The sequence below is a fragment of the Haemaphysalis longicornis genome, unplaced genomic scaffold (genome assembly GCF_048455015.1).
Source record: "Haemaphysalis longicornis isolate Haplotype H1 unplaced genomic scaffold, Haemaphysalis longicornis Haplotype H1 scaffold_6, whole genome shotgun sequence".
Classification (NCBI taxonomy): Eukaryota; Metazoa; Arthropoda; class Arachnida; order Ixodida; family Ixodidae; genus Haemaphysalis; species Haemaphysalis longicornis.
The window spans coordinates 38515129-38536083 of NW_027526407.1; the positions used below are offsets into that span (position 1 = coordinate 38515129).

At 43.6% G+C, this 20955-nt stretch overlaps 1 long non-coding RNA gene across 1 annotated transcript; it reads left to right on the forward strand.

Annotated features, from left to right (window-relative positions):
• Positions 1–5682: 5682 nt before the first annotated feature.
• LOC144142486 (uncharacterized) lies at positions 5683–11282 on the forward strand. The gene is made up of 3 exons (XR_013316996.1): positions 5683–6193; positions 8631–8715; positions 11179–11282. It is a non-coding gene; the product is annotated as an uncharacterized LOC144142486 (long non-coding RNA).
• The last annotated feature ends 9673 nt before the right edge of the window (positions 11283–20955 follow it).

Here is a 20955-nt window from a genome sequence, read left to right on the forward strand (position 1 = left end):
TGGAGCGAGCGAATACACGGCCAATATTTGCTTTGTTTTGTTCCCCTGTTTAGATATTATTACAAGCTCAGCTTGAACAGAAAATGTGAGCATGATTTTAGATTTTTGTTAGATGTATTTCGTTGAAAGTAGAACCAGCACATGAGCAAGTAAATCCTAGGCAATTTTGGGCTTGCCTCAAAAGCAGCAAGTTAAGATATAAGACGGAAGGAATTGAGCTGAACTCGAAATTACAAATTTTAACGTTATTGCCAAATGTTCTTTTAGAGTCAGTTAGATAAATCACACTGACACACCTGCAACTAGAGTCAAACATCCGAAGCTTCCGTTGGTAATTTGAAATGATAAACTCCGATCGATTACGTAGTGCCCGGTAGAAGCAACTGGTGTGCAGTTTTAGAATGTCAGACGAACAAAAATGCAAGCTACATAATAAGGGTCCTTAACTGGCATAAATACGCGGGAAAAGTGCTCTAACAGCATATCTACAATGTTAACTACGTCAAAGAATGAAACTTTGCGACACCCGCAATAAAACCAAGTACCATTCGATGTGTACTAATATCTGCTTAATTCTGGCTGAGCTTTATTTTGGAAAGAACGGCATTTGGTAAGATAACATAAGATGTGGTAAGAGTTTTCTTCCAACTAAAAGCAAACATGTGAATAATACAGCCAGCATAAGCCCTAAGGCTTGTGTGCGAGGCTGGACAGTCCGGCTAAAAGCAGTTCAGCCAAAAACCTGATGAACCGACAGACAGAAAATACATCCTTGAACATATGCATAAAGATCACTCAAAAAGGAAGAATATTTGCTTTCAGAGAACACAACAGGAAATACCGAACAATACTGATCTTATACAGGTGACAACAAATATATAATACTGACTGGAGAAATCACTACAGACAATGCGGTCGTCGTTTTGACATAATAGTCAGATATTTTCTTGGATAATAATTCATGTCCCCGAATAACGTTAGTCTATCCTCTGTTGAAATTTTGATGAAGAGAAGTGGATTCTATTATAAACCAGTGCTTTTGCTGTAATTCGTGCATGTTCTCGGAACAGTAAATTATCAACATGTCATAGAGGCTGTACTTTTATTTTGGTTTTTTACAATGTAGAGAGGAGTAACGTTTTATTAGTGCATCGAGCATAAATTCGTCCTCAATGGGAAGCAAGCTAAAATCATTCATGCGGCGGAATTGCCTTCTACATGTTGGGACGTTTTGTAGACCTTTTTACGTAAAGCGCAAGTAGAACGTGCCCTAGAAACACTCCCGACCACATTATTCACCGTCGTTGTTCGGCCTCAAACACCTGAGACAAGCGCTTGAAACATGTGTGACGCCCAAAACTGTAGGCACACTAGCACCCCACCTTAGCACTGCGCCAGCCTGGCTGAATCTGCAAGGGGCCCTGTTTCTCCCGAAACTGCTTCCCTGAAATTGTGGTCGTCTGTCTCAGGTCAGCAAAATATCAGCTTCTCAGAAAGCGCAGAATAGCATATACGCAAGTTCTCTCCCAATTACTACAGACAACGATCAAGATCTCGGAGAGTGCAAGTAAGTAAAATGCTTACTTTCAACTGACCAAGTTACTAATCGTAACCGCGCTAAAATGGTGCGAATCTCTAACGTATCATTTCGTTAACGCACCGGAAGGCAAGCGAATAGGAGTATAAATCCTAATTGCTTGGGAGACTAACGAAGAAGGGTGTCGATTTGGGCGAGTTGGAAAGACACCGTGAATAGAACCAGCGTGAGAGAACAGGACACAGAGAAAAGAATAGGCAAGCACAGCCGGTGGCTCTCCTTTGCGGTGGTCTATGTGGCTGTTGTGTGTTATTTGCTGTGTACCTGTTTCTATCTTGCTGGCTTCATTCACGGCGATAAGAGGAGTGCTAAAAGGCGCACTAAGAGAACAGGGCTTTTCAGTTCTGTTAGCATCCACAAGTCACCTCCTTGCCCTTAATGCTGGCTTCTGTTTGTTGCCGCAGGGATTACTTCTGTTGCAAGCAAACTAGAGGACATCCGGGCGGATATATGGCTCGCGGGTTAAAGCGCGCCGTGCTGCCGGCATTTCTGCAAAATATTGGCGCTTAGCACCTCGGAGGGCACGTGTAGGGAAATGCTGCCGTTCTTGTAAGTTGTTAAATGTTGCCATAGCAGAATCAGCGCCTCTGCGAAGGACATGACATTTCATAACTTCATTCCTCGTATTTTTTTTCTCGCAAGAGGGACTTTATTTTATCCTGTGCTGTCTCAAGAATGCGGTAATTACCTTTTTAGGTAAGTTAAATAATAAAGCCGTATTTTGTCAGAATGGAACTTGTAATATACGCCTCGAGCTTCGCGACCGCTGCGCCGCCTGCCGCCGTTTCTCCGCGGCGCTAACGGGATTTGCGCGGCGTGGCTGATAGGGGCGCGTGCAGTGTTTTGGTTCTGTTTCTCTTCTTTTCGCCTTTCTGCGCCCTAAAAAAAAACTTGTTGTGGTGACGTCTTTAGGCAAAGAGTACGTTTAGGTCACTTAAAAAGCAGCTGCGTCTTCGTAGAGTACGCGATCGCCTGCAAGAGCTACCCGCGGACGCGGTTCTGCGCGCTTCGTCGCCGCTCTTCCGGGCGTCGGCGACGGTAGCAACATATCACCCCTGTCACCTCCAAAACATCAGGCTCAAATGAATTCTACTGCCGCTTCGTTTAGACCTGATACTGGCACAATGAGCGGTTGGCTTCATTTTGCAGCGTGGACAACGAATGCGGCTTCGTTTCGTATATATACGTCGCAGAAAAATATGTTTCGGGGATGTGATTACCCAATCCCGGGCAATAACTTATGCCTTTTATAAGAATATAAACAATGCGAAAAGGTTAAGTATATTCCAAGCCTGTGCGTCGTTAAATATGTGCCCACACACGCCATATAGCAAGAACCAAGGCAAGTTAATGAAACCACTGAAAAATAAATGCTGTGAAAGTGCGGAATTAAGAAACATAATAGCTCTAACGGAAATGAACAAAAAAAACAGTGGAGCTTCTGACATGCTAAAGGCGTTTGTCGAAACTTAAGCCAGGTAGGGTTCACTAGACCAACTATACGCGAAATGCACCGCTATTTCGCGAGACATCGGTGGGGGGGAGTGGAGGGGGACGCTGTGTACAAATGCGGAGCGGAATCAAGCAACTACGTTTTAGTAATCACACACACACAAATCTCGCGTTAACTTTCCTTGTTTTTATACTGCAACGAACAGCTGATCGTACGGCGGATTCATTTTTGGAAGTATACAGGGTAGGCTGTTCAACAAGCGATGAAAGGTGTCGTTGGAAGAGTGTGGTATGTGATAAGGCGCTCTGATTTCAGTTTCTGCTTTATTCGAATAAAGAAGAAACTGAAATCACAAACATTTAGTCGCGGTCGCGGATTATATTCCAAGCCCGTCTCCGCGCTGCTCGCAGAGGATATATGTAGCAGATGAATGTTTGCGGGCGCTCACCTCACGACGAGACGACTCTGTCGTGTGCTGATCCCCGAGTATAATTATGCATTGTCCATCGTGCTTTTGTTGAATATTCCCGAAATTAACCCAGACCAGCTTGTAAATGGTGGTGATCAATATCTGAGGTATATTGGCAAACGTAACTGCAGTGTGCTGTCAGGTATCAGTGCTCCGCTGATTATGTAAGCGCACAAAACCGATTTAAATCGTAGTGTATAGCCGTCGAATGAACATCTGAGGAACCGGTGAGAAACTGCTAGTAAATTCAGGTCAGTGTAACTACAATCTGCTCCATCATACTCCGGTTCCGCGAAGCTGGCCTGTGACACACACCTGGCGTTTATACAGACCGAATATACCACACTAAGATCGCGTCAGAAACATTTACACTCTCGTATAAACACCCCCCCTTATGAAAATGAACTTTTCCTTTCTGTTTACTTTGTGTCGCCTGCATGTTGACTGTGTGGCCTTTCTTTTGACTTTTCCTTTGTGTTACCTCTAGGACATAAGCAGGCTGTGTACTTTTTATAGACTGCCGGATAAACAGTCATGATGTTTTACCTTTATATGTACTATGGTAAAGACAAAGTTTAAATTTCTATACGAAGATTTTATTTCGGATGAGAGGTATAAAACTTTAAAAATGACTTGCTTTCTTCTCTTTCTGAGTTCCGCAATGCTTTTGCCCATGTGTGTACTCAAGGCAAAATGAAGTCAAAAGACTTTGGCCTGTTTCCCCTGTGTTGCCTCTAGGACAAAGGCTGTAAGATAGAACTTGAATTGCTGTCTTAATTCTTCTGTGTGCCGTAATGCTGTTGCTTATGTATGTACTGAAGGCAAAATGACATCAAAAGACTGACTTATGTCTTTTGTGTTGCCTCTAGGACACTGGGAGGAAGGATAACTATTTGTTGCCTTACATTCTTTTTCTGAAGATTGTGCTTCCTCAAGTAAACATAAAGTCGAGCATGTAAGCCTTAATTATAATCGAAAGGTTAAGTTTTTTGGCTTGGCTAGAGATGGTAAGAAACAATGCCGATGGTTTGTGGAAATTCTGCAGCACTGTATACGTTATTTCGTGCTAGTGAGGTCTGATAAATTCGCAGAATTAATATTACCAACTGGTACGTTTGTATGAAACAGTGGCGTAAAAAGGATACATATTGAACGAGGCTGTTCGAAGTGCCTCGTCCCTCCCGTTACGAAAAAAAAGTGGGAGGGAGAAGAATATACAGACCAGAAAAAGTAAAAAGAACACAAAAAGCCGAATAGAAAACGAAGCAATGAAAACAAAAACAACCTAAAAAGTGGCTTCCGATTGTCCTAGTCTGTGTTTTCCTTCAGGGTCGTTGTAAAATGGCTTATCCTTGCAACTAAATGCTGAAGCGGTGTACTGTTTTTTGGGGCAGAGCTAGCGGTAGAAATATATTGCGACAGAAAAAAAAGGGACACAGCCAGACGAGAGCAACAAGAGCAACAACAATGTCAAAATATAACCTAAGGCAGAAAAACTTCAATTAAAACACGGTTAAAAAAAAAAAGAAAAAAATAGGTCACTGAGCGGGTTTCGAACTTCCGCCCTTTGAATCAGTAGGCGAGTACTTAACCTCCAAGCCACCAAAACAGCGCACGATCAGGTCGTAAACCTAGGTCTAAATACTTGAGCTCACATAGTCTTGCTAAGCCTCCATTTGAGTGAATTGTTTGCCTGCGTGGATTTGACGCACGGTGCTTTTGTGTGTGTGTGTGTGTGTGTGTGTGTGTGTGTGTGTGTGTGTGTGTGTGTGTGTGTGTGTGTGTGTGTGTGTGTGTGTGTGTGTGTGTGTGTGTGTGTGTGTGTGTGTGTGTGTGTGTGTGTGTGTGTGTGTGTGTGTGTGTGTGTGTGTGTGTGTGTGTGTGTGTGTGTGTGTGTGTGTGTGTGTGTGTGTGTGTGTGTGCGCGCGCGCGCGCTCGCGTGTGTGTGTGTGTTTGCGTATGTCTGCGGGGAATAATTTTTTTATCCGGCCGTTCTGTTTGTGAAAAGCCCACAAACAGTGAATGGTGCATGCTTGGACGCTGAACAAAGCACAAAACAGTCAATCTAGATGTAGATGACGATGATAATAACTTCGTTTGTTAATCCATTTTTATTCGCTTTTGAGTAGCAACAACTTACGACAACAAAAAACGTTGCTCGCATCAAGAAAATATACTGCCATTATATATATGCTTGCTATTATCAACTTTAACAAAATACTATAATGGCGTCTGCCTAGTTTGCTTCAGGGGTGATGATGAAGGAAGAAAGTAACTGCTAAAACTCTATGACTGCTAGATAGCCAACTGTAGTAATAAGTCTAGTCTAGGCTAGCATATATGCAGTCATTGTTATAGGTGCGCAAGAAAAGACGTGGTTGGTTCGTTGTGCGTGGTTTTGGTGGTTTGTTTTCGATTTGCTGGTGTTACGTGAATTACTACGTGCTCCTCCTGCCGTAATATTACGTGTTAGTGCTCTTGTGCCACCTGAAACATCGTGAGTGCTGGCAAAGCGTCTGTGTCGTCGCCGTACTGCGCTGCTGTAACAAACGCACATCGAGGTCGCCATTTGACAAAATACCTGACAAGTTGTGTGTGCCTACGTGAATCAAGAGTCTCTACTGCAAGTTCCAGTCTGTCGACGCGACGTGTGAAAAATGCTGCGTGTTCTGCCGTAAGTGATTGTTTATCGTGGTGCATGTTAAAATTTTATTACGCGTTGCCGCAGTGCTGTTTTGTTAAACGTGTTGAGTATATCCCTTGGTGTTCGGCTCGCCGCGCTTCTTTTATTGTAAATTACCGGCTGCGTCGGCGCGGTCATAATGAGCTGCCAGGAGCGGCGGCCAGTATGCTGTGTGAGTGATCGACCCCCTTGCCATTGCCGGCAACGAAAATATTATGCTGACGGCCCAGCGGCCGCCGCTTGGCTTGGGTGGATTCGACGCTAAAGCTTGTTGCATAAAAAAAAAAAAAAAAAAAAAAACTGCGTTAATGGTTGTAAAACAAAACGCCCACTCCCCGATTTTTTTTTTTTTTAGGAGGCAGTTGACCCACAGTATATTTTTTTACAGGACGTAGGCAGCTTAGCATTGTTCTAACGGGTAGTTTTCGTTTACGGGTAAAGAAATGCAAGGAGGCTGCATTACATTTGTAGTTATAATACGTAAGAGTTGCATATACGTTGAATTTTCAACATTTAAGCATTGCTAGCAACTTTATAAGTAGTACCACATGCACAAGGTGTTTAGGCAGTGAACATTTGACCAGATAATTGTTTAGACGTCGCAGCTTGAAAACATGCTGTTCCAGCCTGCATTGCTGGTGCAGTCACAGGGCAGCTTTCACTGTTTTAATGCAAGAAATTTTAACACCTTCCTAAGCTCATCCAGCATCGTCATGATCAGACAGAAATTCTTGTGTGGTGTGACATTATTTGTAGCTGGCTTGCATAAATTGTGTTGACCGTAACATGTTGAGCATGGGTTAAACGTGTTGATTCTTACAAATATGCATGTGATGGGGATACAATCACGGTGCGCAAAAGATTAAACAGGGCGTGGGCTTGCCACCGTGCTCCTTCGCCATCCTGTTTTTTCGTTTCGTCAGCATTTCAACTTGCCTACACCCCTTGGAGGTATTGGCACGCTGAGACGTTCACCATGTGCCTCAGAGAGAATTTTAATGGCGCCATGAAGACAAAATACAAGTTTGTGTTATTCGAAAGATTTCGTGTGGTATGGTGCACCCAGCACTTGTCCAAATGCAAACGATGCTTTATTCACTGAGAAATTCATTACTTGAAGCTAAAATTTTGGTTTTCCCGCTAAATCGTGCATTTTCAGGGTCTGCAATGACATCACAGGAACCGACCGCTCTGCAGCCGATTGGGAAACCTTCTTTACCGTTAGTTAACCTAGATGGTGCCACCATACCGTGGCAAGCCGCTTTCTGCTTTTGTTTTGTTTTTACCGTATTTAAACGTGGCTTGTTTTTGTTCAGCGAGAAAATAATCGTTTCATGAAACATAGTGCTCGCTCCACAAATATGGTCACGTAAGACACCGTTGCTTGTGTCAATCGGCCATTGTTGTCCGAGACAACCCCAAAGCCCCGCAGTCCTGTGCAGCTAAACCAAGCATAGTGCGCGCAGTACCAACAGCAGTACGCATCGGTACTTCTATGCTTACGTGTGCTTTCCTAACCTTTACTGTTGGTCCCACCATTCTTACTACTGTAAAAAGAATGTGCCCTAAATTTAAGTGCAAATAGTTCGTTCGGCAAGCTTATAGCCTCTGCCTAATTCGTGTTTGCTGTTGCCGCCCTCCGCTAACTGCAGAGCTGGCTGGTATGACATAGGTTCTGTTGCGGGAAATGAGCTAGTGGGTCGCATGGCCATTTCCTTTGTTCCTAATTTGTAGCTTATTTGAGTGGAGTTTATGTTAAAAATGGTGTCAGCATGATTCTAGCAACGGAATCCTTTGAATGAACCAAACTTGTGTTTTCTCTTCATGGCTCCTTTAAAAGCCGTAACCACGTTTCGCACCCTCTGGACCAGAGAATATGCTTGCACAGTGGAAATCTGGGGCCACAGATTTCTACCACCTAGGGATATTTAATAGGCTTAGTTTAACATTAATTCAGTGTAAGGATGCTTCTGTTCCTTTAAAGTATGGCTGAAAGCCTTGTAAGGATTGTCATGTATGTACAGTGCTCACGGATTGAAACGCGACACTGCAAGCGCGTGGCCTGCGCTACATGCAGCGCCGCCAGTGGACGCCCGTGGAAGCTAGGTGTTGCATTGTGGTATACCACGAGGATGAGAGTGTTTTGACCATAAGCTTGCTGCTTCCGGTTGCCAATAAGCGGGGCAGTGGTTCCCCGCAGCGACAGCGGCGTCCATGGACGGCGCTGCATGTATTGGCGGCCACGCGCTCGCAGTGTTGCGTTTCAATCAGTGAGCACTGTACTTATTTTTTAGCTTGAAAAAACTGAAGGTGCCTTTTTTGCACCTACAAAAAAGAAATTCTGTCATGTCCTGTCAGAGCGAGTATTTCACGGCATTATACCGCATATTTACGGCTTGTTTACTACTTGAACTTCTATTTTTTACAGGGCCAGGTGTTTGACATAAAGGATGTACGTTGTGAGCTACCAGAAGAATTGGCTGCCTCCTGTTTCTATCTACCCTGCACGACCTGTAAGTGGAATTCATTATGGCTGTGAAATGCATGAAAATCTCGATTTTGAAGGCTGAGAGAACATGAAAACATAGAAAACCATTGTGGCATTCTTGTGGTACCTTAGTGATATTAAGACATAAGAACATTGCAGAGATGGGGCAAAAAATAAGGAACCGATGAGGGTGAGAAACTTCCTGGTACCTTTATTTTTTTTGTCGCATCAGGGCTGCGTCCTTACCCCATGAATTAATTAATAATGACTTTGTCACCCTTGTTCACTGTGGTAGTTGCGTGGTGCCCACAGACAGTGTGTGGGGATTTTTCTTCTACCGCCTATTACAGATGAACTAGATCTTTAGACTTCTGCTGAAAAGTCATATTATGGATTACATTACATGAGTGAAACAATTCCATGCACCCAGAAATAGAATTTAGGTGAATTCACTTCAATGCCCTAGATGCAACTTGTGCCTAGCAGTGAAAAGGGTGTATTGCGTGCCTTTTTGCCACTGTGTTTCATGTAGTGTAATGAGTCTCACTGGCCATCGTAGCCCCCCCCCCCCCCCGCCGAACAGCTATTTACTCTAGCAAATATAATGATGGTCCTAATTGTCGCCGCGGTGGCTCAGTGGCTAAGGCGTTGCGCTGCTGAGCACGAGGTCGCGGGTTCGATTCCCGGCCGCGGCGGCTGCTTTTCTGATGGAGGCCAAAAGCAAAAACGCCCGTGTGTACGAGATTTCGGCGCACGATAAAGATCCCCAGGTGGTCAAAATTAATCCGGAGCCCTCCACTACGGCGCACCTCATCGCCTGCGTTGCGTCGGCGCGTTAAACCCTACAATCAATCAATTGTAGAAGGGTACTCAGCAATTGAAGAAAGAGCTGTGGGGGGTTCTGGTTTGTGTATCAGACTTTGTTTGGAATATTGTTATGTAGCCACGGATAATGCAGGGTTTTTGTAAAAATATAGATTATCGGAGCAAACTTGTGCTCCGCAGTAAACATAAAAAAACACAAACCTCGAAGGAGTCAGCAAAGGGACGTGCATGGATGAGCGTTGGCGAATTGAATGCTGCAGGGTTTCTTTTGCACTCATTCATTTAGATCGAGAACATTTTCAATAAAAAACAGGAAAAGCTAGGATAGGGATCGCAAAGCAACACCCTTTCCATATCAAACAGGACTGCTGGTGCAGCATACAAAGGAAAAAGGGGAAAAAGACGGTTCCCAAAAAAGGATAAGATAGCAGGCTGTGGCCAGGTGCTTGTAACAAAACATTTTGTAAACAAATCAAATGGCGTGGTTGGGGGCAATATTATGATGTTTATAGTAGGAAAAACCTGCATTATTTCCGAACAGTATGAATGCTCTGTGTGCAAACAAACATATGCAAAAATGCTTGTGTGTTTTTAGCATTTGAGTGCACGTTACAGAGTAGTCAGCTCAAGTTACTGCGGTAGCTTTCCTCATTGCTGGTAAGCATAAACCCTGAAATTAAATTTGCTGTATTCGACCGCTTTAACCCTTTCGCTGTCACTGATGTCCTGGTTTGTCTTCGAATTTTTCCTCCACGGTGTCACTGACATACCGGTGCGTTTTCTGTTGTGCATTGAAAAATTCGTGCCATGGTGCAAAGTTGGCGCACCTGCACTGTTTGTGCTATCTGTCAAATCTTTCTTGTAGCTTGTATTTTCACAAAGTACAGAGCGACCACGCCCAGCTTTCGCTGCTTGGGGGTCACTCCGTGCACTGTACATCTGTTGGGATGAGTGACCACGTGGCACGCGTGCAATGATGGGTGCAAGTGTGCTATCCACCACGTTTTTCTAGGGTTGTTTTTTATTTCTGTTCCTGTGTCTGCTACCCATCGACACAAGGAAATATAAAAAGTGAGGAGCCAACCTAGAGGTTGGTCAGTTCATGGTGATGTACATTTTGCTTTTTGTAAGCAAGCACAGACAAACAAACTAGACAATGCAAGTGCTGTCTCGTAAACGAAATGCACAATAAAACTGCTGCCTTTATAGGTTCCAAAGAACGCGTAGACACAAGCAACTACTCATGATGACGACTGATCAATGCCTGTCTTAGCATGTTCATGCAATTTTATGTTGCCTTCCCTGCCCCCCCATATTGCTTTGTTCCCACAGTGCTGCTGCAATAATCTCATCTCAAATGTTCTTGCGAGGCTGTATAAATGCCCGTCATGAGGAGGCCATGAATCTAAACAGTACTTAGTTCTGGGTTGTGTTGCCTATGTAACAGTATGTCATATTTGATGTTTGTAAGCTCATTAGTTAATTTATGTGGTCTAAATTTTGTGGCTAATTTTGCAACCTAGAAGTTGTACCTTCTCTTTCAGGATACTTGGTTCAGTTTTGTATGGGAACACTCCTTTATATTTATAAGCATAACCAGCAAATGTTTGAGACGTGTTTGTTTAAACCCCTTCATATGCGATCAATGCGTTTGTCATTTCAGGTTCAAGCGTGGCAGTGGCTATCCCGTCCTGTGAGGGGTAAAGATGAGGCGACACCTGGTGTGGCAGGCGGCACCAGCACGTATGGATCCAACCTGAATAAAATAGTCAGGTTTGCAAGAGTCGTGTGATTCATGTGATTTTCGTCAGCTTGCTCTTACAGAAACAGCTGCAGCATGAAACAGTGACCGTGGAGCTGGCTGACATTTTCTACATGCAGCTGGCTGTTGGGCGCTGTTATTTGACAGCATGCAAAGGGCACTCAAAAGGTGGAAGCTTGTGGGATACGTAGAGGACGGAAACATAAAGGATTCTTGGAGGACGCAGAAAGTCGGTGGCGAAATTTCAATACAGGGGACACACAAGGGACGAATGCGGTCTGTTGCCTTCAAGACATATAGGGGACGCACAAAGGCCGTATGGTGTCTGTGTTGCCTTTGGGAGATAGACTGGACGCATGGAGGACGGAAACACACGGGACACTTGGAGTACGCAGAAAGTCGGTGGCGAAATTCCAACACAGAGGAAACACACAGGACGCACGCAGTCTGTTTCCTTCGGGACGCAGACTGTCTTTTGACTGGACATAGAAATTTTCATAAGGGCACTCTACTTCTATACACAAATTCTTTGGTGGGTGACCACTTTTTATGTTGGCGTTTTAGTAAAATCGTTTCATATAAAAATATATATATATACCTCATGAAAATATTTCTTCTACTAAAAATATTCTTTTGCCAGGGCAGGACGAAGTTTATACGCAGCATGGTACATCAGGAAAGAATTTAAAGGGAAGCTGCGATAGCACTACGGAAGGGAGGTTCCCATTTGAGCCGCTGTCCATATCAACCTTCCTGTTTGGTCCCTGCCGTTTCAACCCGGTGCGAAGAGACCTGCCCGTTTGACCCTTTCCTACTGTGCCTGTTCCCATTTGAGCCCCTTTCCATTTAAGCTTTCTCGTTTGTCCCCTCCCGTTTCAATCTCGTACAAAACGTACTTCCCGTTTCGAATTTTTCCATTTCGCCCCTTCCCCAAATAACTCAGTTTTTCTCATCTTACTCGCACAGCGGCGGGCAATGTCTCAAAATTAGCCCCACGTATTGAGTTACTTCCGACGTAACCGAAGTAAAAATTACACATATGTCGAACGTAACCAGAAAATTGAATTGAATGAATATCAAGCATATTTCACAGTAAACAGACTTCCGGATGGCAAAACCAAGGTGCAGATCTACTCTACCAATACACAGCATTCTTTGCGAGTACCGCCCAAAGCCAGCACCGTGTGACGTCCTTCATTTCCACAAAAATGCAGATTTCAAGGGTATCACCTGCAATCACACTAACAACGTAAATGTAGATAATAGGCCGAACGACAATTGTGAAATAATAAATAAAAAGAAAAATATAAAAAAAAATTGTCGAAATGGCGAACCGTGTACCGCCCTGCATGACCACAGTTATGGCAATCTCGAGATTGTTCTGCCTGTAATCGTTATAATAGCGTGAATAGAGACCCTTAGTCAAACGAAATTTCCAAAATACAAAAACATAAAATCAGTTTATGTAAAATCCAGAAAATGGTGAACGATATGACTGCCTGTATTTCCACAAAAATGCAGATTTTCATCAAGTTCCACCTGCAATCATTTTCATAGAGTGAATGGATATACTGGGTGATAAGCATTATTCAGACACTAAAAAATACAAAAAAATATGAAAAAGTAGGGCGAATGGCGAAACATGTAACGCCCTGCATTTCCACGAAAATGGAGATTTCACGGAAGTTCCACCTGTGATAATTATACAGCGTGAATGGAGTTATTCGGTTGAACAAAAACAAAAAAAAACTATAAAATATGCACTATAAAAATACACAAAATGGCGAACTGTATGACTCCCTGCAATTCCTCAATAATGCAGATTTTGTGGAAGTTTTGATTGTAATCACTATAGTAATTGGAGCTTCTTGGTGAAACAAAATTTTGAAAAACTAAAAAAATGACAGAAATATGAACAAAAATGGGGGAGAATGTCAAACCATGTGACCAGAATACAGATTTCACAAAAGTTACACCTGTAATCCTCATAATAGCATAAACGCAGATAATTGATCGAAAATATTTGGACAACCTACAAAATAAGAAAATATTGAGAAAATAGGGAAAATGGCGAACAGAGTAAGACCCTGCATTTCCACAAATATGCAAATTTTGTGAAAGATTCATTAGTAACGTTATAATAGCGTAAATGGTGATAGTCTTACAAAATTTTGGGAAACCAAAAAACAAAAAATATGAAAAAATTATGGAAGGTCGTGAACCAACTAACACTCTGCATTTGAACAATAATGCACATTTCGCGAAAGTTGCACCTGTAATCGTCATATTAGAGATAACGGAGATAAGCGGTGGAACAAAATTTTGAAAAAACTAACATTTATATAATTAATTTCGGAAAATGTCGAACCCGGCATTCCCCCAATATCGATGATTTTGCAAAAGTTCCTCCTGCAATTGTTTTAATACCGTAAATGGACATAATTGGTCGAACGAATATTTGAAAAATTAGCGGTGGAAAAATTATACAAAAAATTACAGAAAATTGCAAATCGTATAAGGCCCTGCATTTCCAGAATAATGCAGGTTTCGCGCAAGTTCCAGCTGTAATCGCTATAACAGCGTAAATAGAAATAATTATGATGAAGGCTGCTTGAGACATTAAGACTGCGGTTGGCTCCTAAAGAAACTTTGGGCCCCAAACCAAAACCTCTGTAGCGCATGCAACTGATGACGCTGGCCGGTCACCGTGATGATGAATGTGACGCTGATTATTACGATGACGATGGTGTCGCTACACCTCATTGCCCCCTAACCTTACGGGCAGTAAATTTTCAGCATCGCCCATTTTTTAGGCTCATATGAATGTAACCAGAGTTCAAAGCTGTCTTGCACATTTCCAAAAGTAAGGATGCGCTGGGAAAAACAGAAGAGACACTGGGTCGCATGTGCAAACCACATTGGCCCCGTAGTGTTAATAGCAGCAGCAGAGGCCGTTACTGTTGATCATGTCACATCCCTTAGGCTCGTAATAAATGAAGCCAAAGCTCGAAGCTGCCTTGCAGCTTTCAGGACGGGAGGATGCGGGGGCTCAAAAAGAGAGCCAGTAGGCCACCATCTTAAATTTATTTGGCTCCCGCAGAGTGTGCAGCAACTGCAGAGGCCATGAGTATTAAGAATCGCCCATTCTTAACGCTCAGATTTTATTGAACCACTGCTCAATATGTTCAAGAATATATAAGAAACCAAGCGCACAGTAGGCATTGCTGCTGAGACATTGGGCTGCAAGCTTAAACACCATAGGCTCCCGCAGAAAGGATAGCAATGGCAGAGGCACAAAATATTGAGCATCTCACACTTTTAGGCTCATATAGAATGCCGGCATAGCTCAAATCTGCCTTGTAGCTTTTAGAAAGTGGTGCTGCCGGTGCCCGAAAGGGGGGACATTTGTCCACAATCTTAAATTTCAGTGGCTCCGAAGGTGGGACAGCGACAGCACAGGCCTTAAATAATGAGCATCACCCATTATTTCACCCATCTTCTACAAGGCAGCCGCTAAAAGCCATCTTGCAGCTTTTAGAAAGTGAGGGTGCGGGCACCTAAGCAGCGGAGACATTGGGCTGCAAACTTATACATTATTGTCTCCCGCAGAGGGAATAGCAGCAGCAGCCATCAATACTGAGCACAATCCTACCTTTAGGCCCATTGAATGGGGAACAGCTTTAAGCTATCTTGCAGCTTTCGCAAAGTAACGATGCCGGCGTCACATAAGGGAGACATTCGGCCACAATAATACATTTTATTGGCTTTCCCAGAGGAGATAGCAAAAGTAGAGGCCATATATATTGAGCAGCTCCACTTCCTAAGGGTCACATTGAATAGCGGATGAGCTAAAACTGTCTTCCCGCTTTCAGATACCAAGGGTGCGGTTCACTAATCAGGAAAGACAGGGCCCCAAGCGCTAACTTGATTCGCTCTAGCTTCCGCAGGAAGGATAGCAACGGCAGAGGCAGAAAATATTGAGCATCTCACATTTTCAGGCTCACATTGAATCCAGCCACAGCTCCAAACGACATTGCAGTTTCAGAAAGTGGTGCTGCCGGTGCCCAAAAGGAGAGAAATTTGTTCACAAGCTTAAATTTCAGTATCTCCGCTGGTAGAATAGCAACAGCACAGGCCATAAATATTGAGCATCGCCCATCTTATTAGCCCTTCTTCAATGTAGCCACTGCTAAAAGCTATCTTGCAGCTCTGAGAAAGTGAGGTAGCGGGTACCCAATACAAGGTGAATTGGGTCAAAGGCTTCAATTTTATTGTGTCCCGCAGGTGGGATAGTCACAGCAGAGGCCATACATGTTGAGCATCTCCCATCCATAAGGCTCACATTCAATTGAGCCGTAGCTCAAGGCTGCCTTTCAGCTTTCAGTAATGCGGACGTGGGTGCCCAATAAGACAGATATTTGGCAGAAGCATAAATTTAATTGGTCCCGCAGAGGTTGAGCTTATCCCATTGAGCTTATCCCCTCCTTGAGGGTCATATTAAATGAGGCCGCAACTCAAAGGTGTCGTTCAGTTCTCAGGAAGTGACGATGAAGGTGCCCAATCAGGCGAGACGTTTGACTACAAGCTCAAACATCGTTCGCCTCCGCAGGGAGAGAGGGAGAAAGCTTTAATGAACACTGAAAAGGTTAGGCCCATGAACGGCGGGGCTTGCTACGTCACAGGGGGGTGATTGTGGGAAGGGGAATTTACACAATAAAGGGGGAAGAAGTACGAAGTAACAATAAATAAGAGACAGAAGAAAAGAAAATACATCGGAACATTGAAAAAGTTACAACACTAGCAGAAAATAACTCTCAGGATCTCAATGTTACAGGACCTCAAGTAATTCCGAGTCAGACAAAAAGTTTAAAAGTGCCTTTCTCCCTTGGGCGCCGGCAACGTGGTTTTGCCAGGGACCAAGGGAGTGACGCAATGCTAAAGTCTTTTCAGGCAGCAGTTGCATAAGGGCCTTTTTCCCTGTTGCCATCTGCGTGCTGTAGCTCCAAAGAGACGGTTTTTCTCCTGTCACGGAGCACACAGAGCACAATGGCAAGTCCTTCCTGCCTATCCCCGTCGGGAGGGTAGCAACTGCAGAAGCCGTAAACATTGAGCATCTCCTATACTTTAGGTTCATATTGAATAGAGCCACAGCTAAACGCAGCCTCGCAGCTTCATAAAGTGAGGATGCGAGTGCCTAATATGAGAGACATATGGCCACAGGATTCATTTTTATTGGTTCCAGCAGAGAGGATAGCAGCAGCAAAGGCCATAATCCGATCCCTTAGCCTCATATTGAATTCAGCCATAGCTTGAAGCTTTCCTCCAGCTGCGAAGACTTCTTCTTTATGTGCACCGCCACAGGGCTCATATTTCATGGTTTAGGATTTTATCCGCGCCAGTATCCAGCTTTCTCAGAACATTTCAGTGTACGCCAAATGATATCCCTAATATATGCTACGACATACATAATTGGAGTACTTCTCATATCAGAATATCCACCCAATAAATAGCCCATGGGCTTCTACGCGAAAAAACACAATTCATAATTTTGACAATCAGAGAATACGGAGAAAAATTCTATCCTGACAGTGTACACACAGCGCGAAGACAATTATACGACCACACGAAACACACACTGATGTACACCTTAGGTGATCTCCGCGTGAACGCTCGATAAACTTGACTGCATCTGTGGGTCGTCTTTGGTATTTCTGTATGTGGCCTTTAGGTGCCCTTAAATACCTTGCTTTACACCAACTCGCCGAAACCAATATTCTGGTGCGTGTAGAACCCCATTTAACATTTTTTAGGCTTGTCCTTACTTGTTCCCCTAAACCCGTCTTTCGCACACCTCCTTTTCTAAAGAAAGAAGCAATATACACTGTCAATATAGAACGTCAACGTCACGTTCAACCAAAGCCAAGCCAAAGCGTCGGCTTAGATTTTACTGTACTTGAGCCTGACGGAACGCTTGGCGGAAGCTTCAATGAACGTGCCGTCTCCTTTGTTTTCTAAACCCAGTAACAAAGCTTGATTTCTAAAATGATGATGCATTGCCATCGGACAAATCTAACATTTCTGCTTAAATACATAGAAAACAAAATAGCATGGACAACAATATTCCCCAGATGTATATCAACGGCGATAAAATCATTAGATTCCCATGGAGGAAATTAAGGGATTCCAGGAATACATGGTAAAAAGCGATGTGTTCGGGGACCCTAATGTATATTTTAAATAACTGATAGAGATAAACGATCTTCTGCATGATGAACACAATTACACAAAAATATGAGTGACGGCTTCTCTCATTGGAACCTCTCCTTGCTGATCATTTTCCTCAGCGTGGCTTACCTCGACTCTTACCTTCCACGGATTTCAGATGAAGAAACTTACACAACCTCCATCCTGCCACTTCGGGTAACTACCCGGCCTGCCACCTACCCATAACCAGGAACATCCGACAGAAAATACTGAATATTTGAATACAGCATCCCTTTCGGAGCCACATCGGTCGCATCACAACTAACCGCGGTGTTGCTGCCGACTATTTTTGCACAGAATATTTGCAAGATCGTGCAAGATCTGTGCGTTCTACTGACCGAATCTCAATTCCCCTAGTCTCACCTTCGATGAATCGGTGAAGACATTGTACCAGTTATTACATTATTGTGTGTCAATGGTACTATCATTTTTCTATTACTTGCTAGTTTTTGGGGACAATGAACGAACCTTCACACCGACAACAATCCTTCTCCCGCATGCGTAACGTCATCGCAAGTTTCCTGTAACTCTTGGAACAGTTGTGAAACGCCGTTGTTCCTGACGTCCATTTCAATATGGCCGCCTAGCCTACCATAAGAATTCAGGTTCTTCGCTTCCCATCTCTGGTTGAGGGATTAGAGCAAAAAGTAAAACATATGAGGCGGGTCCTCCGACATGTGCTAACAGTAATCAAAACCATCGAATATCCAAATAAACTGAAGCTCCTCTGGGTACGTAATTCAATTAGCGCAACGGGAACGCGAATATCTTGTCATGCTTACCAAAAACTTTGGGAAAGGTGCACCGCATGTGCTGTTCCCGCTTGGCTTTTATTTCTTCCTCAGTGGCCCAAGATTTTTGTAGATATTAACTGGAAACATCCGCCCCACCTTCCCAGCGTTACACATCTGCGTGACTTGAAAACACCTGGTTTACTACCGTGCTTGGAAGGTTGCATGTAACGCGGATCACAATGCATAAATTTTTCTGTCGCCTTCGCGAACATAAGAAAATAGCGATAGTTGCTATGCACTGAGCTGTTCATTCGGGCCACGTTTGAAGTTGAATACGAACTAATAGGGGCATTTGTTAAATCTTCACAGTGGCCGATATTTCCTCTTCCTGACAACAACTGTTCCAACAATGCCCAAAAATGCGGTGACTCAGGAAACTGGCTGCGTGAAAGCAACGAACAATTTTCGGCAATTTCAATGAAGGTTAAAAATTATGGGAACAATCCAATAATTGTGCTTACCGCTGTTCAAAGGAAATTGACGAGTGACATTGTCACTGTACGATACGTCAAACCCACATGACCCACATGACATTGAACACCCTCAGATTTTCCAAAAACTTGTGGCGTCTCAAGATAAAGGTGGTATTCTGTTTACCGGTCTAAATACTAAACATGAGCACTTTCTCTCTAGGGGGATTTTAGGGGCGTAGTACCTTAGGACCTCGCTCGGCCCGGGGCTTGGCGAATGTGTACACATTGTTGTGCATGCGCGAGGCGCATTGAATTGAAGTGAATTGGATAGGATTTGGATTGTATTGTATTTTATTGGATTAAATAGGATTGTAATAAATTGCATTGGATTGGATAAAATTGAATTTTATCCGATTGGATTGAATTGGAATTGTATATAATGTACACTCTCGTTGTCCCTTATTGACATGCGCGAGAGGACAATTCCCCGTGTAATTTACGGTAAGAACGATACCCCAGTGCTTCGCCTACTCGTCAAGATTCAGTTCGTGGAGATGCGTGAATTTTTTTCAACTCATATCGGCTTCCACGGGAACAAATTTCCCTTCTTTTCTACAAAATCGCATTTTCTCGCTACACAGCATGCACACAGTGTCTTTTTCATTGGTACGTTCGCTGTTTGGCGCAATCCCCCCGAAAAATTTGCATTAGAACAGCTACCTCACGTGCGGATTTTGGAAACGATGTGCACCAGTGTATTGGTCTTGTATAAACCCCTAAAGCACCATATCGTTTTTTATTCCGCTGGTAGGAAAATGCTGCACACTATGCCTTTCTACTTTTCTTGTCACGCCTACATTAAAACAGCCATGATGATAAAACACAACTCTGGTTCATTGAAAAGATCCCCTCGTTAGAATCATACACACACCACTTTTAAGATAAACTTGGCTCAGATAAGCTACATAATTAGGAATGAATGGAATGGCCATGCCACCCACTAGCTCACTTCTTGCAACAGAACCTATGACGTCATACCAGACAGATGTGCGATTGGCGGAGGGCGGCAAAAGCAAACGCAAATAATGCAGAGCTTATAATCCTGCTGAACGAGCTATTCACACTTAAATTAAGGGCACATTCTTTTTAAAGCAGTAAGAATAGTGGGACAAATGGTGGAAGTTACAAAAGAACAAGTAAACATAGAAGTACTGATGCGCACTGCTGTTGGTACTCCGCGCCCTATATTTGGTTTAGCTGCGCAGGACTGCGGGGCACTGGGGTTGTCTCAGATGACACTGGCCGATTGACGCAAGCAACGGTGCCTCACGTGACCATATCTGTGGAGGGAGCACTATGTTTCGCGAAGCGAGTATCCTCTGCCTGAACAAAAACAAGCCAGGTTTAATAGGGTAAAAACAAACCAAAGGCAGTAAACGGCTTGCCACGGTATGGTGGCGCCATCTAGGTTGACTAACAGTAATTGAGGGTCCGTAATCGGCTGCAGCGCTGTGAGTCCCTGGGCTGTCATGACAGACACGAAAACGCGCGATTTAGCGGGAAAAACAAAATGTTATGTTAAATTGAATTATTTTTCAGTGTATAAAGCATCGTTTGCGCCCGCCCAAGCGCCGGGGGCACTATAAAGACGAAATATTTTCAATACAATAAACTTGAACTTTGTCTTCATGGCTCCTTTAAGGGCGAAGCAGGCAACGACAAAAGGCAGGTGCCGAGTAACCTGGCTGCTCGTTGACGCTGTCAAGAACTTATGGCATGGTCAACATGTCATAGTTGTCTCAAAAAGAGCCAGCGCTTTTTTAAGGAAGCTGTAGTGAATAACGCTATTCTCGGGGTATATGAATCTGGTTGGCCATTAGGCCGCAAGCTTAAATATCGTTGGCTCCCGCAGAAACGATAGCAAGAAGAGAGGCCATCAATATATAGTATCTCCCATCTTCTAGATTCAGATTGCATACAGCTGCAGCTCAAAGCTGACTTCCCAGCTGCCTGGATTGTTTCAGCGAATCCAACGTCATGAGACTCGCATGCATCACGTGTGAGGATTTTATGCGCTTGGGATTATATACATCAGCGTTAAGTTGTGTGCGGCCCGCCGGTTCTTTTAGGTATCGCACAGTAAATCGGCCAATGAATGAAGAAATCAGGCAAACATACAAAAGCTTACCCTCATCGTTTAGCCGGTA